Below are 15,112 nucleotides of genomic sequence, written 5' to 3'. Positions count from 1 at the left end.
GCTCCAAAGGACTTTAGGTATTTAATTGTACACTGAACTTAAGGATATAATATATTCCGTATACGTCTGTTAATGTCTTTTTCATACAAATCTCTTTTTTTATCTGAAGGGAATCATTTTTCTCATCTCTTGTGACAACATATTGACAAGTTAAACCATTGCCAAATTTGTATTTACATAGCTACTTTGCAAGTATAAATCCCTGTTAAATTAAGCTCAAGCAAAAGAGATTTATAAATAAAAAAAAAATGATAAAAGTTGTCAGCGAAGGTTTATCAACAAAATAAAATAACATCAAATTAATATCACTTAATAAAATGAAATCTATATAATGATGATGATTGATTGGCATCAATTCAATAGGTTTTTCGAATATATTTAAAAATATATAAAAACATTAACATTGAAAGACTAATCCTCTTAAAGATTTTTTTTTAAAAGAGCTTTAGCAAGAAAATACGGAAATTACTATAGTTTTTTCTCTTACAAATTAATGACTTTTCTTGTATAAGGATTGTTCAAGAATCTTTTATTTGTCTTTTGCTATTTTTGTTCAATAGTTTTCTTTTTTTGTCAAGCTTAAAGTTCTTGGTCAGTCTTTCAAATAACGTAGACTTAAGTTTCAATCTTAATTAATTTAAAGATTCATTAAAATGTTTTCTGCCTTTAAGCAAAGCAAAAGAACTCCATTTTCTTACACGTTTAGAACTTATAGTATACCGATAGATAAAGTAAAACTTAACAATATATTTATAAGAAACCGAAAGACTGAACGTGTTAAAGAAAACACTGCTCTCTTTTATAAGAATATAATATATCTGTTTGTATGTATGAAAGAATTCGCTTACTAAAGTAACGACTGCATTAGCTAATTACAATTCGTATCAGGTGGAGAAAAAAAAGTTGGAACTATAGAATTAACGCAGTCAATATTCAGGGACGTAGATGGAAGTTTTTCATAAAAAATTCAATCTTCGAGTGGTGGGGTTTTAATGTCGTAAAAGACAATGGACTAACAAGATTTATCTTAGTATACGTTTATTAAGGTAAACATTTTGATAAGAAATTCTAATCTGTTGGTCAATAAAAAATATAAACTTTTTATTTGAAAGTTGCAAAGATGTCTCGGGTGTTGTATCTTCCAAAGAAAAAGATCAGTGTCAGCTAATAACCATTTGACTTTAGACCTTGAGAAAAGAAGGGGCATAACCCTCACTACTACAATTCTAGAAGAATTTAATTATGAATTTAATACCAGAATACCATTGACCGTGACGTGATGGTTAATGCGTAGGACTGTCATGTCAGAGGCCTTGGTTTCAATACCTACCTGTGCCTTCAATTTTTTTCACGGGTACTTCCTTTTCCGAAGAATTGACAAAACATTCCAAGAGGCTTTCTTGTTGGCTTAGTAAACTGTAATTCCTGTCCATCCTTAACAATATTACTCGCACACAGGAATAGTTTAGATGATGATTTATATGCCTTTAATGTAGCGAATTGTCCTACCATTTAGATCTTCAATTGTTGCTGCCATATCGACTTCGAGCAAAAGAGTCATTGTTTCGTTAGCTGTGTAGCAAGTAACGTAGCCTTGTTGAAATCACACACATAATCATTCATATATTCCAATACGGGAATAATAGCAACCACCATTTATAGGAACTGCCTGACCGGCCACATAAACCGGACCAAACTGTCCTTCATTGTGGATGCAATGGTTTTTCGACAATCGCTCTTGGATTATCATTCTCAAAAATGCGGAAAATCTGCTTATTGATGAGTCCACTGGGGAGTAAATGTGCCTCATCACTGAAAATATTTTTTTACGGGAGTTGATCATCTACTGTTGCCATTTCTTGATACCATTTTGACCATTGACGAATAAGCTTGAAATAGTTAAGAGGTTTTAGTTCTTCAACTAAATTTTACCATGTAATAGAGATGACAGCTTCTTAGCCACACTATCGCAAACAGCAGCAATACTTTCTGCAGTACGAACTCTACGAGCAAACACTGCTGTTTTCCCACCGAATACAGACTTGGTTTTTGCATGATTTGATGAACGAAAAATTCACGAAGTGAACCATATTAGCATTTTCATTTGATAAGCCTGAACAAATTTAACACGTTGCTCGATCTTTTCATGTTGCAAATTGAAATAGTACAAAGAAAATTATAAACTGATAAAAAGTTTATATTGTTTCGACTTAAAATTTATATAGTTCTGACATCAGTGAATCAAAGTGTTGAACCTTTATGCTGACCGTGTTATGGCAGCTTTATGATTCTTCCAATAAAGGGAGAATCTACTTCACCCCATTTTATGACACCCCTCCCACACTACGTTGCTGATTTCTATACCTGTCTACCTGAACTCAGGCGATTCACCTTAGATTTTCTTGGTCTTTCTTTGTGTGTTCTTGACTCTAACACTTTCCATTTGTTTTGTCTTATACTGCTCCTTCAGGGACACACGAACAACCACCATAGAAAAAGTAAAACACGAATCAAAAACTTTCAGATCAGATGGATGAAGATTACATTTTTATTCCCATGCCAAAGATATTTGGTCTTTTGGGAGCAAGTTGAAATGATGCTGTGCTATGCTATTGAGACAAGAAAGACATTATATAGGTACCTGTGCTGTGCATATACATATATACATAGGTAGGGAGCGAGTAGCCATTTCTGACGGAAATCCGATTGATTGCAAGCTGTATATAGCCAAGTCGGATCTTTCAACTAAGCAACCAACGAAAAACTTTTATAAATAATGTAATGAATTTTATTATTTTTTTCTCAGCTTTTCCTTTTTCTTCTTCTCCTTCTTTCTTATCGCGAAAGGCTTTAAAGATGATAGCTTTCTCAATGGCATTGGCGATGGCGATGGCTATGGATGATGGAGTGGAGTCTGAGCACCGTCCTTTTTTTGTGTTCCTTTGGTGTTTTGATTTAAGAGGTTTTCATGAAGACTTTTATAAACACAATCGAAGTTGGTTAAAAGTTTTCGAGTTAAGTTATTGTTGTACCTACTTTTGTATCCCTGTCCGGCGTGTAGTGTACAGTGACGGTGAAGATGAATAAAAAATTGGCTATTCGATGTTGGTGATTTGTTGGAATCTTTTTAAATTTCTATTTTAAGTTACGGTCTTACTTTCAAATTGGTATTTAGGTGTTTTTTCTTCAAGCATACTTTCAAACGTACCATGTGCTTAAGTTTTAAATTCAATTTAATTGAACAGTACTTTTAAAGTGCGAAAACTGGAGAGGTATTTACGTTTTGCCTGCAGTTGCCAAAATTGAAGCAAGAGAACACTCCGAGGGAACACTTGACTCTGAACATATTGGATCGTCTTGCATTGATCACATCAACAACTTGCGGATCATCGAACACCACTTCTCCTGCTGTTCACGATTTTGAGAAAGCTTTTGACACCGTCTGGCTTACTTTACGAGGAAGGGTATCCCGAATAAACTTATTTCTATTAAATAGGTGAGCTTTGACTTATGAGGTATCCAAATGTCACATTTTCACGGGGGAAGGTTGTCGAAAGAGTATGAAGTCAAAAGAATATGAAGTCACTCAGGGCTCATAGTGTCACCAATTTTTGTCTCATTGGTTATCAGTGGTATACTGCGGGAGGCCTTGAAAGAAAACGGAAGAATAAGGGCTCTGGTAACATACCTTGTTGAAGCACAAGCAGTTCATCAACCTATTATTGAATTTTTTTTAAACTATGTTTTTGAATTCACTTAAAATCTATATTTAAATTAATTTTTGACTTAAACCTTAATTTATTTTCAATTTGATATTTGTAATACTTAAACTTTAATTTAAACGTAAAACTTAAAGTCTGAACTTGAATTAAAACTTAAAACCTAAATTTGAATTAAACATTCTAAGATGTAAATAAAAAATCATTGCGATTATAGCTTAAAATGTCAAGATCCTAAATTCGTACTAAAATTCTTAAACTTTCAAGTTTGCCGCCACTTAAAATCATCGGCCATCTTTTAATGTAACAAAAAATGTACTAAAATAAAAAAAAAACAAGAAAGAGAATGAAGAAAATAAAATAACAATCTGGCTGGCATTCAATCACTGACCACCTTACCATAAAGTTTAACTATGTTTTTCTTGCGTGTTTTTTCTTGAATCCGCTCCACCGTCGTCGTCGGGCTTTCTTTTGGTCGAATTTTTTGAAGACTTTTTCAGTTTTGAAGTAAGTACGAATAATTATCTGTAAAGATTTGCTAATCAGATCATTCGCGATTAAAATCTTAGCAGACCGAGTGAAAAAAGCTTTGCTCATACATACCTGAGTCATCTAGACTGCTGAGAGTATGCATGCTTGCTATCTCATAAGATAATGGATTTACATCGAATAGCAACATAGGGTTGATAGAGAAGTAGAAGTTGTGGTACTAGAAACCAACACGGCAAAAACTAAGCCTCGAACCCTTTCAGTCCATCCTCACTGATAAACATTGCTAAAAAAAAAGGAGAATGTTTCAAAGACGCATTGTCTCTACCGAAGGTGAAACCAAAAAAAGGCTGGAATGCGACCCACACTGATAGCTTACCAGCACGTCTATTTCTCCTGCTTAAAAAGTGTGTAGGTTTTCCTGGTTAGTTTAAAACATTATTAGTTAAATTATTCTAAACAATTTAAAAATAAACACCAATATTTTGCATATGATGAAAAAGTTTGATTTTAAAATCTGATTTGTTAACGAGCTTTTTAGTCGTTAGCCAATTTTTACCAATTTTAATAGCATTTGCGTAGATTTGATTTTGTTATGCAAAAACTGACATTTGGATTTTTATAGAAAACGATTGAATGTCGAAAACAATATTTTCTGTGAGATAAAATAAGTTTGAATCCGATATTTTAAATTTTTAAAAAATATTTGAGTCCAAAATCAATTTTTACCAACTTTTGTAAAAAAGACATTTTTTTATAAAATACAATTAATTTGAAAACTAGCTACATATATCTTAAATTTTTGAAAAGATTATTGAGTCAAAAAAAAATCAACTTTATAAATTTTTGTTTTTTTGTAAGAAAACTGTCAATTTGATTTTTTTTTATTTTACTGAATGTTCACAGCAATATTTAAAAGATGAAATAAGTTAAAAGATAATATCTGAAAGTTTTGAAAAGATATTTAAGTCGAAAATCAATTTTTACCAAATTTGATTAATGTTTTTTTAGGTTTTTATTTTTTATAAAAAAGCTGTCAATTCGACGATTTTTCTCAAAATCTTACCAGGAGTCTAAAACTTTATTTTTCGCTGAACAAAATTGTTTTTTAAATAACATCATTTTTTTTTCTTTGTAAAATTTTCGAGGTGACAAATATTTTTTCTTCAGTTTTCAGTTCTTGGTTCGTAAGATATTTAGGGTTAACATACGAAAAATCTCTAAACAAATTTGTATTTCGGCTCTAAGGACCATGAGAAGTCGAGAAATTCAAAATGTTCAATTCGACAAATCGAACCGATTACAATAACTTCCTATGGGTTGTTAAAAAGATATTACTAGCCGTATGGAAAAATCTAAAGCTGCGTTCGGGATGTTGTCCGACGTTTGAAGGAAGAACAGAAAGTATAAGAAGACACATCAAAGACTATTCTGCTGAAATGTCGAATGCGTTATATGGATGCAGAACCTAAAAAAAAGTTACAATTACCAGGCAATTGCAAACCTTCATTAATAGTTATCTACGAAAGATCTTTTGGGTTTTCTGGTTACCCAATCGTATATCAAAGGAACGAATCTATAGGGTCAGGCACCCATTAGTACTTTTAAATGAAAACGCAAGTAGGAACAGATTGGACACATGCTTCCAAAATTTAATGTCTGCTTATCAGGACAGGCATGCAGCTACCTTAAACAGTAGCGCATTGTATTTTTCTTAATCGGCTAATAGTAACCACACCGGTGTTGCATTCCTCCACACAATGGTGTTTTGATGTTCGTGAATAGAATTTCACACTCTCGGCTAGAACTGACACATTCACGTCTGTGCCCAACGTATGATGACCGGGACCATGCGTTTTTTGTCCGCTAGCGTAACAGTGTCACGAACTTCTTGTTCAAACTTGTGTTCAGGTGGAGCAGTTGTATTTTATTTCGGTGAAAACCTCTTTTTACTTCAAAACACCAACGTTTTCAACATTGCCCAACATTTAGGCTTTCTGTCAAAATTTTGTTAATTAAAACAATGAAATTGCTAAAAACTTAAATTATGAAAAATTTCAACTTTTAAGAAGCAATTCTGTAATACAAAATTTTGCCCTACAGAATTTTTACTATACATAATTTTTGTTCATTCAGAATTTCGACAATACTGAACATATGACGAAAACATACAGAATTTCGTATTACAGAATTTCTATATACTGTAAATAAATATAGTATTATAACCCATCCAGTATTTCGGCCCCAACCTTCTAAAAACAACATGTAAACAAGAATTTCATTAAAGGCTATTAGCACCTATATTATGCAAAATTTAAATTTCAGTCAATTATAACGAAAAGAGTGGGACCGAAACCACCTTCATTTGTATATCTCGTATCTAATGGCACTTTATTGTTCTTTGTCTTATAATCAGAATCCAAGAAAACTATAAAACATGAATACAATTTTGGCACATTTCGAGCAATATGACAAAATTATCGTTAATATTCCACAATACAAAACCACAAAACTTATGAAGCATAAATTTAATAAATATTTTCTCAAATTAAAAAATGTAAATAAATTTCATTCTTTTGATAAATTTTATATTGATTACATAAAACCGCATCGCAGAAATTACTCTTCTCTAAGAAAAAATGTCTGCTTCTGGCAGCAGTAATTGTTATAAGGTAGAAATGAAAATAACAAAGCTTCTTAAACTACAAAGGCTAAAAATAATTTTATTTCTGGAGAAAAAATGAGGACATTCGACATTGTTATTATTATTTTCTCTTTTAGTTCCGTAAGGCTTGATGGGATGGCTGTGTGGCTATGGTTTAGTTGTTGTTTTTTTTTTTCTTTTTGTTTATTATTATTATTTCCAAATCCTTGAAGTATCTAGAAACCTTCGAATATAATATGGGGAACTTGTTATTTTTAAATTTAACCTTAATACCTTTCTCTTTACAAAAACCGACGAAAATAATGAAATTCATTTTCTATCTCTTTATATAACAAATGTAAATACATATTAAAAATAGATCAAAAAGGACGATTGTCGATGGATTCCCATCATCATCGTTGTCGTCATAATCATTTCCATGTAACCGATATAAAAATAATGAGATTGTCAAAGAAGAAATTATTCTATTTATTCTTGATTATAGTATTTCCATTACCATACAAAGGTTCATTAACCTGAAAAGTCCTTAATAGTACTTTCATTTCCTTATAACAAAACTCATCGTCTCCATTCATCGCCGCACGGCGGAAGTGGTTGTGGAGGGCATAAGAATTGAAAATGGCAAAATACTTCATACTACGGACTTTGGAGTTCCAGTTTGGATGAGCATACACTCGTAATCAGAAGTTGTTGGTACTTTTAATTTGATTTCGTTGATGAAATTATGTTCAGTTGCAATTTCTCTCATTGAATCATCTCGCCAAACAAACCACATTCAATCTGACCCAAGGATCAAAGTTCAGACAGTCGGTTAATTTAGTGTCTGGTGTGTATAGTAGAACTATAGGTATACAATACAAACATATCCTCACGTACATAGCCTGAAGGCGATAGAGTACCACACCAAACACAGTTCGCTGTGTATCTATTAGAGTACCAGTGTAGTACCTCTGACATTTTGTGACTTCTGTGTCCTTTAGCCGGTTGCCTTTGGCTGCAAGTGTTCACAATTGCTATTTTAGAACTACGACACGACGACGACTCGACTCCGAGCGACAACCAGGAAAAGTTTGGAAGAAGGATTTCATCCGCACAACTACACAACGGACGCCGCCGCCGCTTTAGATATAGAAAATAGATAAGTTCTGGTGTAGATGTTAGATATAGGAGGGATATTCTGTTGGTATTGTGTTGTTGTTGTTTTGGATGGAAATATTCCGTATAGCCGTCAGAAAGTATAGAAAGTAGTTCTTTCAGTTTTCACCAACTGAAGCCAAAAGCCAAAGCCAAAGCCCAAGTCGAAGCCATTCGTGTGTCAGTAATTAAAACTCAATTAAAGAGTCAGTCGTTGAAAAATAATAAAATTTCATGCGAGTGTACGTTCGACTGAGCTGTTATCAGTTTTCAGTATTCAGTTTTCACGCCTCGAACCTCTGTGCTCTAACGCTAATGGCTGGCTGGAGAAGCCAAAAGGAATTCAAGATATATAGAGTTTTGAGGGCAGTGGTGTGCTCGTAGATTTTAAGCAAATTTGAATGCGAACTAAAAATGAGAAGTTAGATCTATTTTAGGTTTCAGTTGTCACAAGGAGAATGGCGAATTTTTAGGGGGAATCGAGTGGAAGTAGCTCACACGCTCAAAATGGTGTGAAATTTAACTATACAATCAAACTTGCTCTTTTATTTGTAGAAATATGGATTTTGATAAGAGGTTATTGACCTTTAAGGGAATAGTGTATAAACACAAAAAAATGCTCAAATAATATTTTTGTAATATGCCATGTTGTTAACTATTTAAAACTTTTCGGAAACTGTGCAATAAATGACTCCCCCTGTACTTGAAAGCGTTAACGATTCTATGGGACGAATCTTCTTTCGCACTCGGTTAGTTACTAGAGTACTTAAAAATCTTGACATTCACAAATCCGCTGGCCCGGATAGTATCCCCGCTATTGTTCTGAAGAGGTGTTCTTCAACGCTGGCAAAACCACTTCGTAAGCTTTTCCATCTGTCCTATTCTACAGGTCTCTTTCCGAGTGGATGGAAAACTGCATTTGTCCAGCCTGTCCCTAAAAAAGGTGAATTCAACTATCGTCCAATTGCACTTACATCCCTTCTTTCCAAGGTCATGGAAACGTTGATCAATTATCAGCTTAAGAAATATCATGAAGAACAAAAGCTTCTTAATGACCGGCAATATGGCTTTCGTTGCAATAGGTCCACTGGTGATCTCATGGTTTATCTCACCGAACAGTGGAAAAAATCTTTACATCGTTTTGGAGAAAGTAAGATTATTGCACTTGATATTTCAAAAGCATTTGATAGAGTTTGGCATCAAGCTCTCTTATCGAAAATGCGTGCATTTGGTATTGATGAATCCCTTCTTCGTTGGGTTAGAAATTACCTTTCAGACCGTTTAATTCAAGTAGTATTGGACGGGTTCAAATCTGATATTCATAAAATAAACGCTGGTGTGCCCCAGGGCTCCGTTTTGTCTCCGACGCTCTTCCTCATTTTTATAAATGATCTTTTGTTAGAATCTTCTAACCCACTAAATTGTTTCGCGGATGACAGTACCCTCAGCTTTTCATATTCGTTTTTAGATTCTCATCCTTGTTCTTCGGATGTGTACTACCAACGGCACCGTATGATAAGCTCATTGAATTCAGATCTTGACAGCATTGTTCAATGGGGAATCAAAAACCGTGTAGAATTTAATGCTTCGAAAACTCAATGATGTCTGCTGTCGCAAAAGCGTAACCCTCCCCCAATGCCACTATCCATGAGTGGTACTTTCATCGAGGACACTGAACAGCTATCAGTCCTAGGTATGTGCATTACAAACCACTTGTTGTGGAGTGATCACATATTTGACATCGATAAAAATGCTGCTAAGTGTTTAGGCTTTCTCCGACGATCCAAGAAGTTTTTACCCCTTCTGATCTGGCTATAATTTATAAAGCCTATATTCGCCCAAAAGTACAATTCCCATATTTAGGCAGGTGCTCCTATAACCCACTTGAGTCTCTTGGACAGAATTCAAAAGAGAGCTCTAAAAATGATTAGTGACCACCGTCTAACTGAAACTTTTGCATCTCTCGAGCACCGTCGTAATGTTTCATGTCTCTCATTATTCTATCGCTACTTCCATACGCAATTCTCTAATGAAATAGCCAGTTGCATTCCTCCCCTCAAACAATTCAACCGTAATACTCGTTCTTTTAGGAAATGCCCATCAGTTTACCCTTGAACCCAATTTCGGTCGTACTGTAAAGTTCAGAGATTCTTTTTTTAGTCGCACTACACGAATGTGGAATGCTTTACCAGACTCAATATTTCCCAATCATTACAAAGTGCAGGCATTCAAAACCAATGTGCATCGGTATCTCCTTTCAAATCCTATCCTCCCTTCCTAATTACTCGCACTGTGTATAATCATTATAAGGGTATTCATATCCCCTTGAATGCGCGTACAATATAAAAAAAAATACTTTAAGCTAAGCTGCTTCCGTCAAAATATCCGAGACGTTAAGGCAATTTAGTAGTTTGTTTGTAAGATTTTCTGTGTCCCAGCAGAAGCGCACATTTTTAAAAAGCAGTAGCTAAGGAAAAACCATAGAAATCTAAAACAAAATGTGTTGGAAACGTTAGTATCTTTAATTTAATTATGAGAAATAATATCGAGTAGGTGTTTACTCGATACTTGAAATTTTTGAACACTTTCACTAACTTCTGCTATCGATACTGCAAATTACTCGCTGATTTCTTCAATTTGTATGCCGCATAATTTTGATGCAGCTAAACTACGTTTTCCAACTTCTTGTCATACCCATTTACTGAGAACGGCCAACAGACATATTCGGACGAACTTAAACGGCTTTTGTAGTGTGTTTTCGCTATTTTTAAAAGTTGTTCCACCAAAAACAGCAAATAGGAGGGTTTTGATGAGACAAGAATTGAAACAATTCTACCAACCCAGAAACGGAAAACTCGGGACGTTATATATTCACGGTTGAACAATTTTAATTTGATCATGATATCTATACTCGCTCTTTAAATGTAACCAACGAAAAAAAATTAGGTTGCACAACAGTTCGTAGTCCACAACTAGGGCCCAATAACTTACAACTCTTAACTGTTCTCTAATGTTGTTTTCATAACAAGAACTACTTTTTCAATATTTTTCAATTTTTCGCAAGAGGCAATAGCCGTTAAAAAGCTTTAAGATGAGATATGCAAGGATTCAACCCTAGACCTCCAGCATGACAGTTGTTCGCATTAACTATAACCAAACGTACTTTGTACGAAAACTCAAACAGACCTCTATCGAAAAGCGAGTGATTTAGAATCTAGTGATTTTAAAACGTCAAGAAAACTTAATATTTTGAAAATCCTTCAAAGCATGTATTTGACTTTGTTTTTCGTGCTTGAACACCAAACTTTCAAATACAAGATAACCAAAATTGAAGTGTTTATTTGAAGAACATAATAACCCACACTTTTTCTAAAACACTATTTTTAGCTATATCTGCTATGTATTTCTCGACAGAGATCATTGGTATTCATTGGAGTGACTTTTTCAAATCAGATTTTTCCATTGATTTATTCAGCTATGACGTGATAAACCACAAGTGAAAATTGATCAAATATTAAAAGTATTTTAATAAAAAAAAGGATTTTTTCTCAAAGAAACCTTCTACAGGGAAGATTTTTAAAATAATACTGTTCAGGCTGATTATGATATACCTAATGGAAATAAGTCCGATTTTCAAAACATTACTTTTATTTTTGAGACATATAAAACATTGGACAGGTTCAGGTCTTTATGTCACCTTGACTGAAAGTAAGGCAAGTATCTAGCATCTGATTGGCCAGCTGCCCTTCCAATTAAGTCAACTTTATTGAAAACTTGACTGGAAAGTTAATCAAGAAAAATATTTCTAACTGTCACGTCAAGTCAACTTATGCCAGAATGACAAAAGAACTTTAATCCTCTACGATTTACATTTTTATTTTTCGTACAATTTTTATTATTTTGTGTTAAAGGGTTTCTCGTCAAATTGGAAAAGAAATAACTAATATTTCTTCAAAACACGAAATGCGAATCGGAATGGACTTGTAGTTTGACATAGGACTGTTTTGTAGATAATAATGTTTTTGGAAGTTTTTGTACGGTAGGCTGAAGTTAGAAGTTATGGAAGTAAAGTTCTGAGTTTGAAGTTTATTACACTTGAAAAACTAACTAGTTGACTTGGTCAAAATATATGTACGTTCAAGGAATGCAGTTGACTGCAAATGAAGTCGCGTATGCTGTCTGAACCTGCCCATTCTTTACTAAATTAAGGGAATTTCCTTACTTTGACAGTTGAGCTTCATCTGTCAAATTTAATTAATTCAATATGATTTGCAAAATATCCATGGAGGATTAAGCGTTACACAACATTATAAAATAGTTATAACAAATTTGCAGATAGTTCATGAATGAAACGATAGATTTGGCAAAAACATACTCCGAGGCAGTTGGATTTCATGTCACTCTCAAGGACTTGAATTTTCTCAGACCACAAATCAATAAATTTCTTCTGTTCTGACTTTGGAATAAACAAAATTAAACTGTTAAAATGTTTGAATTTGAGACAGAACCATTTCAAAGAAGATGTAATAGCGTCCAATCGAAACAAAATTGGTGGCTCTACAGCTCGTATAGAAAGGGCCTAAGACACAAAACCAATCTTGTTTACGAGCAATGCCAGCAAAGCTGGAACCCACAGACACAATTTGTAATCGTAATCCGAACGGTTTATTTGAGAATCACTTTTTATATTATTTTTCAAACATAATGACATCAATAGAACTTTCAAACGTATACAAAATGTCAGTGATATCTTACACACAAAAACTTTGTAGAATTTAAAGATCAATAAGCGCTCAATAAAAAAAAAACCCTTTACTAGAAACCTCAAACTTATTTTAGAATGTCTGTAGCATCTTCTGACGGTTCCACCAATGATGACTTCGTTCAATAACTCTGTGTTGCTTAAGGACCAGTCAAAGCTATCATTTAAAATTAAGGTATGTACATATGTAGACTGATAGAGGTGTCAGAATGAAGCTAATCACTTATAGGTTTTTTCAACTTAAAAAAATACATTTTTTGACCTAGAACTCTTCTTTTGTAGTTTTTATTGATAGAATTGTTTTCAATGGATACTTGTATTAACATTTCGGAATAAAGTCGTTAAACTAAAACCGTTCGTGTCATTTTTGCTGTATTCCCGCCTATCAGTTTTAATGATCAACTCTAAGCTCAAATTTTTTCTTTCAAATACAAAAATAATTGTGCTACGATACGTATTCTAATGCTTAACAATCGACAGGATTTTTTTCAAATAAAGTGAGCAAATGTTGAAAAATTCTTGGAATCAAACAATCCAAACATTTTATTAGGTCAGTTTAAATTTTATTATTGAACTAATTGAATGAATGAAGTATGAGATAAATTTATTTAAGACAATTCAAGCTTTGAAAATTTCTCTCTTTATTTACCTGCAATGATGGATAGGATAAAGATAGTGCACATTGCACATCCTGCCACAGTGTACTGTATATTTCTAATCAATAGAAACCAAATGTTCTTATTTTGAGTCTAATGATAGTTTTATGTTCTTGATTGCAAATTCCTATCATCTACAAATTGTCTAACATCTAACATACCTACTACCTATACAAGTTCATATATCTTAACTGATTGATCTAAAATCCAATTTAATTTTGCCTTTTGGAATCTCTCCCTCTCTTCATTCATCTTCATCCTCATCACCACCACCACAGATAAACATGAATCCTTTTTAGCATCCTTATCATGTTAAAAAAAAAAAAAAAAAACATCATCAATGTAATCTCTTACTTTATGCATAAGGTGCCATTAAAGTAAGCTTGCAGCTACTACACCACAGTAAAAGTGCATCCCATCACATATTACATACCCACATATGTATGTAGATGTATTTATATCAAAAGTTATAGTTTTCTGCAATGGAAACCCCATCGTTAAAATATAGAAGAACCCCAGGAACAAGGTGTGTTGCATGACCAGTGTTTGTTTACAGTAATTAAACAGATTCCCCGGCCACCAGGTGGATATAACTTATGCACTGCACGTCTATATATTTACCTACATATGAACATATGTAGGTCCGAGAGGTATCTAAGTGGATGAAAAAAAAGGAAACCAATGAAATCGGTAAGCAAAACTCCCGAAGAGGGGTTCAGGGTCTATTCCATGACACAAGCTGAAGAAGTATAAAACTTACCCTCTATGTAGGATGTAGCTATAGCTAGGATCTTTTCTGGATTAAGAGTGTGCTCTATTTGGTTTCTGGTTTGACTTTTTCAGGTTTAGCATCATGTAGGTATTTGTTTACCTACCTTCTCCCTTTGGAATAAAGTCTTTCAATATTATAGGTACCTTAACTATCCTATTCCTATCTATGTTTATGCAAACGGGTCACCCGTTTTATATATAACTACTTACGAGTATAGGTACAATGTACAAGTTGGAAAAATCACATCATGACTTTAAGGACTTCTTTAAAATGTTCATCATGTTCATCTCCCAAGAATTTTTACCCAAGGGCTAACTTGTTGACTTTTCTGTAGAAGCGTTAGACAGAAATTATTGAATTTTCTCCCATGTTTACAGGGCTTTACTTATACTCGTACATAGGTATTGCTACATATAAATACTTGTATAGAGATGTATACTTTATACTTAATGTACTTTATATTATGATGTTTATTTTTTGCTATATATTTGTTGGAAAGTTTCCTGTATGATGATGAAAGGTGTTTAACCAAAAAGTATAGCTGTAAATTTAATTTGTATAACATTATTTACATTACTTATGTATAAAGTAAATTATGAAGTACTTAAATAAATACTTTTAATGGGTTCATTTTGAAAATTTGTAAAATTTAATTCATAACGTTATGTGGGAAAGCCAACAATTCCGTCCTCCCTACTTAGACGAAGTGGAGATTGCCAGACCTAAGCTAAAGTCTAACAAAGCCGCTGGATCAGATGGCTTAAATGACAAGGTTTTCAAAGCAGCTGGAGGTAATTCGATTAGGAGCATGCACCAACTTATCTGTAAGATATGGTCGGAAGAAAGCATGCCCGATTCTAAAAAAGGAGACCCTCCAAACTGCACCAACTATAGGGGCATCAGTCTACCTAAACA

The sequence above is a fragment of the Eupeodes corollae genome, chromosome 2 (genome assembly GCF_945859685.1).
Source record: "Eupeodes corollae chromosome 2, idEupCoro1.1, whole genome shotgun sequence".
Taxonomy (NCBI): domain Eukaryota; kingdom Metazoa; phylum Arthropoda; class Insecta; order Diptera; family Syrphidae; genus Eupeodes; species Eupeodes corollae.
This window is presented reverse-complemented; position numbering follows the sequence as displayed.